This window comes from Leptopilina heterotoma, unplaced genomic scaffold (genome assembly GCF_015476425.1).
Source record: "Leptopilina heterotoma isolate Lh14 unplaced genomic scaffold, ASM1547642v1 Lhet_136, whole genome shotgun sequence".
In the NCBI taxonomy this organism is placed as follows: domain Eukaryota; kingdom Metazoa; phylum Arthropoda; class Insecta; order Hymenoptera; family Figitidae; genus Leptopilina; species Leptopilina heterotoma.
Window position 1 is genome coordinate 1008223 of NW_025110857.1, and position 8061 is coordinate 1016283.

Consider the following 8061-nt stretch of genomic DNA (forward strand, 5'->3'; position numbering starts at 1 on the left):
GTTTTTTATTTTCAATTTTAAAATTATAATCTATTGAAAATCATTGGATTCTTGCAAAGAATTTAAAAAAAAAATTGAGAATAATTGAATTCCATAAAAAAAAATTATTATTCATGAAAATAATTGAATTCTTCCGATGGATTTTATTCAAATTTTTGAAAATACTAATTAAATTCTATTGGAGAATTTCTTTGGATTTTCATAAAATAATGGAGTTTCTTTAATAATTTTAATTGAAAATTTTTAAAGTAATTAAATTTTATGAACAATTTCTTCCAAGTTTTTAAAATAATCTTGTTATACTTAATATAATAGAAATTGAAAATAATAAATAAAAATAAAAAGCACGTCACATTTATTTTTTTCTTCATTTTAAAGTTAAATAATAATAATCGAGATATTTAATTAAAAAAAAAATTTGTTTTTTAATAAATTTGTTCTTTAATAAATTCTTTAAAATGTTTTAATAAATTTGTTTTTTAATAAATTCTTTAAAATCTTCTAATAAATTTGTTTTTCAATAAATTCTTTAAAATCTTCTAATAATTTTCTTTTTTGCTAAAAAAAACAGAATTTTTCAGAAATAGATCAAAGAATAGATCAAAGAATAGATATAGTATTAAATAAATTTTGACAATAATTAAATTTTTTCAAAAAAAATTTTTTAATTTATTGAATACAATCGATTTTATGTTACTAATGGTGATTAAAAATTTTATTATTGTAATTCATTAAAATTGTATTGGAAATATTATTCAAAATTAAAAAAAAATTGAATTCATTAATAAAATTAAATTAAAATTGTTTTAAAAATAATTGAATTTTCGCAAAGAATTTTTTCTATTTATAAAAATAATTGATTTGTTTTGAAGAATGTCTTAAAATTTTAGAAAATTGGATTCTTTTGAAAAATATAAGAAATTAAGAAAAAAATTAAATGATTATTTCGTGAAATTTTATTGAAAAATAATTGAATTTTTCTAAGGATTTTGCTATTTAAAAAAATAATTCAATTCTTTCGTGAAATTTTATTAAAATTTTGTTGAAAATAATTGAATTCTTCCGAAGAATTTATTGAAATTTTAGAAAACTGAATACTTTTTATTCAATTTTTATTCAATTTTTATTCAATTTTATTAAAATTAAAATTTTATTAAAAATAATTGAATTTTCGCAAAAGAATTTTACTATTTATAAAAATAATTACTTTGACAATAATTAAATTAAAAAAAAAAAATTTTTTTTCAACTGTTTAAAATAGTTTTGTCTATTAATAATTAAAATGAAAAATTTAATTATTGAAATTTTTGAAAATTGTATTAAAAATATTATTAAAAATTTTTAAAAATTGAATTCTTTCATGAAATTTTATTAAAATTGTATTAAAAATAAATAATAATTGAATTTTCACAAAGGATTTTACTGTTTATAAAAATAATTGAATTGTTTTGAAGAATTTCAAAAAATTTTAGAACATTGGATTCTTTTGAAAAATGTTATAAGAAATTAAGAAGAAAAAATTGAATAATTCTTTTGTAAAATTTTATTAAAAAATAATTTAATTTTTATAAGGATTTTGATTTTCGCTATTTAAATAGTAATTAAATTCTTTTGTAAATTTTCATTAAAATTTTGTTAAAAAATAATTGAATTTTTGCAAAAAAATTTTACTATTTATAAAAAATAATTGAATGTTTCCAAAGAATTCTTCTGAAGAATTTTGTTAAAATATTTGAAAATAATAAACAATAATTATAATTAATTACTAAATTAGTTAATAATTGAATTTTTTCAAATTTTGAATTTGTTTTTATTCAAAAATTGAGCTTGATATTTAAAAATTGAATTTTGGGACAAATTTTTGGAAATAATTAAATTATATTTACAAAAATTTTATTACCAATTTTTCAAGAATAATTCCATTCTTTGGAGAATTTTGATAAAAATTTTACTGAAAATAATTGAATCCATGCGAATAGATGTTTATTATTTATGAAAATAATTTAATTCTTTAGAGGAATTTAAAAAAAAATTAAAATTGTAGATTGAAAATATTTGAATTTCTGAGAAGAATTTTATTATATTTATAAAAATAATTTAATTTAATTTCGTTAAATTTTATTAAAAAAAATAATTGAATTTTTGTAAGGATTTTGCTATTTAAAAATTCAATTGAATTCTTTCGTAAAATTTCTTTAAAATTTAGTTGAAAATAATTGAATTTTTGCAAAAAAATTTTACTATCTATAAAAATATTTGAATTCTTGCGAAAAATATTATTGTTTATGAAAATTTGAGTCAATTAATTGGGATTTGCTTCAAATAATGAAATTATTTATTTAAATACCATTTACTTGATTTAAATAAAAATTACTTGATTCAAGTAAATATTTTTTTTATAATAGACAAGTAGTTATTTAAATCAAAGAATTTTTTTTCAGTGTTCAAATTTTGAGAGTAGATATAAAGAAATTCTGATTACATCCTTTTTTTGTTGTAAGAAATTATTTAAATTACTTCCTCATAGAGGAAGTATTTAATTTATTATTAAATTATTATTTAATTTATTATTATTATTATTATTATTATTAATTTAAAAATTTAATTTATTATTATTATTTAATTTAATTTATTTTAAGAAATGGATTTAATTGAATTAAAAAATTATTTAAGTTAAAAAACAAATTAGTAATCTATAATTTAAAAAAATTACTTCATTTACTAACAAAAAAGGAAGGCAAATAAAAAAATTCCCAAACTTAATAGACGGGAATATGATAAAGTTTGTGCCTGAAGATTTCCCATGAAAAGTTGCTAATAAATCTTAAAGCGATGTGGCAACTTGTATTTCACTATGATTAGCAACGAAGGCAAGTTATCTGTATAGAAAGTTTCAACTTGGTAGGCGTATCGCGTGACTAGTTGTCCAACAAAACGAACGTTTTGGTATCTGAGCTATATCTTGCGCAAGCTCTGAGATACTTTATACACCCTGTAATTAATTATTCCGAATAGTTGAGGCGAGTTAAATACCGGAAACAACAGACAAGTGACAACTGACATGCGCCACGCAATAGGGGAGGAGAGTTTTACCAAAAACTTTTGCGTATAAAACGTTCAACATCGCAACGACTGTCTACTATTTATTCTTAAAATTAGTTTCGACTCGTTTCAAAAAAAAAAAAAAAAAAAAAAAAAAAGACGACAAAGAGGAGAGAAAAAAATACACTTTTAAACAAACGAATAGTAGCAAAAAAAAGGAGACAAAAAGAAAAGAGAAAAAAAAACAAGAGCTAGATGCATTTTTATGTACCCCCGCATAGGAAACTAATTTGCAACGGATGGAGAACTTAAGCTCTTTTAACAGGTCACTGCTTTTAAGAAAAGCACTGAGCATAGTTCATCTTTAACATTAGATCCTCACTCTCTGTCTCTCTCTCTCCTCTCTTCAGAAAGAAATTAATTCAACCTCCCTTTTTTTTCTCTTCTGTATAATTTTATAAATTATATTTTTTAATTAAAATTCACTTCAAGATTCCTTCTTTGTGCAATAGCTTGCTAATATTCCTTTTTAAAAAAATTCTCTCGAGAAGAACATTTTTTTTCGTTTTTTTTTTGCATATATATAACAAAATGCAAAAATAAAATTTTGCGATATATTTTTTTACGATTGCAATTAGCTGCAGTTGCGATTGAAAATTAATTAATTCGGTATCGAATCAATATCATAATGATTGTGTAATTTTTTCGGGCGCAATTAAACAAGAATGAAATTTGCTGCGCAAAATATTTTATAGCTCTAAATTTTTGTACTTATTTCGAGTGATCGAAATTAATTTTTTTTCAAAATTCTGTTGTAATAATAATAATTATTATTGTTATTATTTTTCCATACGTATACAATATGAATTATTATTAATTTATAATTTATAAACTTTTATTATTATTTACGTAGGTTATTATTAATCAAATATTCTTAAATTACCGAAATTTTTTTCTTTCAAAAAGATTTAAAGAGAAATTTCCATTTTTCATATTATAAATTTTTTTGTTTAAAATTTTTCGTTTTTAAATAGCAGACTTCGCAATCGATAATTAATTTTTAAAAAAAGTAGCAAAAAGTAGCTTTCAAACTAAAAAAAGTAGATGTCGAAAAATTATACTTGACGACCAAAGAAAAAGTGTTTTAGACACTTCAAAAAACAGACAAAAATTTCATTCTATATTTTCTTTTCCTGACTTTTTCCTAATTTTCGTCAAAATATATTTACTTCTTTCTTATCCTGCTAATAAATTGAATTCCTGCAAGGAATTCTATTATTCATGAAAGAATTAAAATATTTATAAAAATGATTTAATTCTTGCGAAGAAATTTATAAAAAAAAATTTTAAATAATTGATTTCCTTCGACTTATTTTAATCAAATTCTATTTTAAATAATAGAATTCCTGAGAAATTTTTATTATTACGAAGATTTTTTTAATAAATTTTTTAAATAATTTAATTCTGTTTGGAAATTTTATGAAAATAGTATAGATATTGAAAATCATTGAGTTGCGAAAAGTTTTTAAAAAATATTAAATTTCACAAAGAAATCTATTAAAATTTCTGACAATAATATTCCATGTCTGTGTAGTATTTTATTACAATTTTTTGAAAATAATTGAATTTCTAAAAAGCATTGTATTATTTATGAAAATAATTGAATTTTTAAGAACGATTTTAATAGAATTTAAAAAAAATTGAATTTCCAAAAAGAAATTTATTACTTTTAAAAATAATTGAATTCTTGTGATGAATTTTGTTATTTATGAAAATAATTGAATTTTGCAAAGAATTTTATTAAAATGCATCAAAATAATTGAATTTTCGGGAATAATTTTGTTATTTATCTTTAATAATTGAATTCTATTGAAGAATTATTTATGTAAAGAATTGAATTCTTAAGAATAATTTTATTAAAATCTAAAAGAATAATTGAATTGTTTAAAAAAAATTAATTAAAATTGTATTTAAAATAATTGATTTCTTTAAAACAATTTTATTAAAATATATTTAAAAATAATTGAATTCCTGTGAAAAATTATAATATTTTTTTAAATAATGAATTCTTTGAAAGAATTTAAAAAAATCATTTTTTTAAATAATTAATTTTTTCGAAGAATTGAAATTACATTTTTAAGAATAATTACATTTTTTTAAGCAATTTCTGTAAATTTGTATTAAAAATAATGGAAATAATACGATTAATTTTATTATTTATGCAAATTATTGAATAGTTTGCTAAGAATTTTATTAAATTTTCAAAAATAATTAAATTCCCGAGAAGAATTTTTTATTTATGAAAATAATTGAATTTTTGATGAATTTTATTAAAATGCCTCAAAATAATTAAATTTTCAGGAAATAATTTTATTATCTATAATCATAATTGAACTCTTTTGAAAAATTATTTATTTAAATAATATTCAATTGTTGGAAAGAATTTTTGAATTTTATTAAATTTTAGAAATAATTTTATTAAAATCTAAAAAAGAATAATTAAATTATTTAAAAAAAATTTAATTAAAATTGTATTTAAAATAATTCATTTCTTTCGAATAATTTTATTAAAATATTTGAAAATAATTGAATTTCTGTCAAAAATTCTAATATCTTTGTAAATAATTGAATTTTTTTTTCAAAGAATTTTAAAAATCAATTTTTTTAAATAATTGATTTTTCCAAAGTATTGAAATTAAATTCTTAAGAATAATAACATTTTTTGAGCAATTCCTGTACATTTTTATTAAAAATAATTGAAATCCCGCGATAAATTTTATTATTTATGAAAATAATTGAATAGTTGCTAAGAATTTTATTAAAATTTTCAAAAATAATTGAATTCCTGAGAAGAATTTTTATATTTATGAAAATAATTGAATTATTGCGAAAAATTTTATTAAAATATTTAAAAAGAATTGAATTTCTGTGAAAAATTTTATTTTTAAGAATAATATTGAATTCTCTCTAAGAATTTTATAATCATTGTTTTAAATAATTAATTTTTTCGAAATATAATAAATATTATGAAATTATTATTTTAAATAATTGAATTCACATTGTGGAAAACTTTATTTGTGAAAATAAATTCAATTTTTCTATTAATTAAGTTAAGATAGTATTAAAAATAATTTAAATTCTTCCATGAGTTTTATTATATTTATGAAAATAAAATTCAATTCTTGCTTAGAATTTTTTTTTATCAAAAATCTTGTTAAGAAATTGAATTTCCATGATAAATGTTATTATTAGTGAAAGTAATTGAATTGATGTCAAGAAATGTGAAAATTTTGTTAAATAATTGAATTTTTTGGAAATTTTCTTGAAAATGCCATGCTAAATTAATTCTATTCCTGTGGAAATTTTATTATTTATGAAAGTAATTGAATTTTGGATGAATTTTATCATTTTTTTTTAAATAGATAATTGAATTCTTTTGCGAAATATTAAGGAAATACTAGATATTGAAAATAGAATTTTGAATGTTTTTTGAAAATAATTGAATCGTTTTAAAGAATTTGATTATAATTTTTGAGAATAGTTTTTTTATTTCTAGTTTTAGTGAATTTAAATTTTAAAGTAGGGGAAATTTAAAAAAAAGAACTGAAATAGTAGCTTTTAGTGGTTGAAATCCCAAAAAAGTTTTCAAATAGTAGCATAACGTAAAAAAAGTAGTAAATATTAGGTTTTAGTAGATGATGAGTGCAAAGCCTAAAATAGTGTTTTATAAAATTTTTCAAAATCACTTTTAAACAAAAATATATTAGTAAATTAAGTAGTAAATTAGTTAATAATTGAATCTGAAATAATCCAAAATTGAAATTAATATTTGATAAAAAGAAAATTTTTTCCACACTGCAAAAAGAAAGATACGATTTTAGTACCAAAATTGGTATTAAAATCGTACCTATCTTTTTACAGGGTGGAAAAAATTTTTTTCCTGATTTCCAATTTTGGTATTAAATCGTAATTTGTTTTAATTTAACCTTCTTTTACATTGTCAGTTTGCATAAATAAATAAATAATAATACATTATTTAAAATTATTTATAAATTCTTTATTTTCGACTTCTACTTTAAAATTGAAAAATAATTCCAAAGCCAAGGATTCAAGTGAAGTTTATTGAATGATAAATACAACGTACATAATTTGTAAGCTCATTTTGAGGTTTTGAAATTCTCGTGTGGCTGGAGATGGAGAAAGAGAAAGAGAATGAGAACGAGAAAGAGAGTGAGTCTAAAATGTGGAATACAGTTTTAAAAGCCCTTGAGAATATCTCAAGGAAATCTAAGATTATTCACTGGGGCAATCCAGTCCAGTCTTATTCCAAATGGAATACTCGCTGAGATAAGCTGAGCTGTCTCGTGGATGTTCAGTACGTAGATATCATGCGGCATTAACGAACCCACCCAAGAATGTCCTAAGTACTTTGCCTCGATTTTCGTAAAATCTCTTAAGAGTAACCCAGACTAACTCCTCGAGAGTTACGGAAACAGAGAGTCTAGATGGGTCGCAAGAAAAGGATCAATTCAGGTCAACAAGGCCAAAAGAGAGAAAGAGAATCTCAGAGTGAGAGAGAGAGAGAGAAAGCAAAAAAAATCCTCCCACAACTGCATTTCAGATTAGCGGCTGAAAAACTTCCTTTTTGATATCGCGAATAAAATTTACTAATTTCAACCTGATGAACTGATTGTACATTGTTTTACAAATTACAATATTGAAATAAATATTTTTCCTGCTTTGAGAAATTTTTTTTTGACTTAAAATGCTATTGCAGTAAATTAACTCGGAAATAGAAAATTTTTTATTTATTCTTTAATTTGGTCTGTTACTTTTTTTTCTCTAAAATTAATAAAATTCTAATAAAAAGATAAATAAATGAAATTAAATATATAAAATGAAAAAATTCTAAATACTCTAAATACTCTAAAATACTATAAAATTCTAAATAATCGAAAGTAAATTGAAATAATACTTGACTAATTAGTACTTTAAAATAATATTTTTTTCTACACTTTT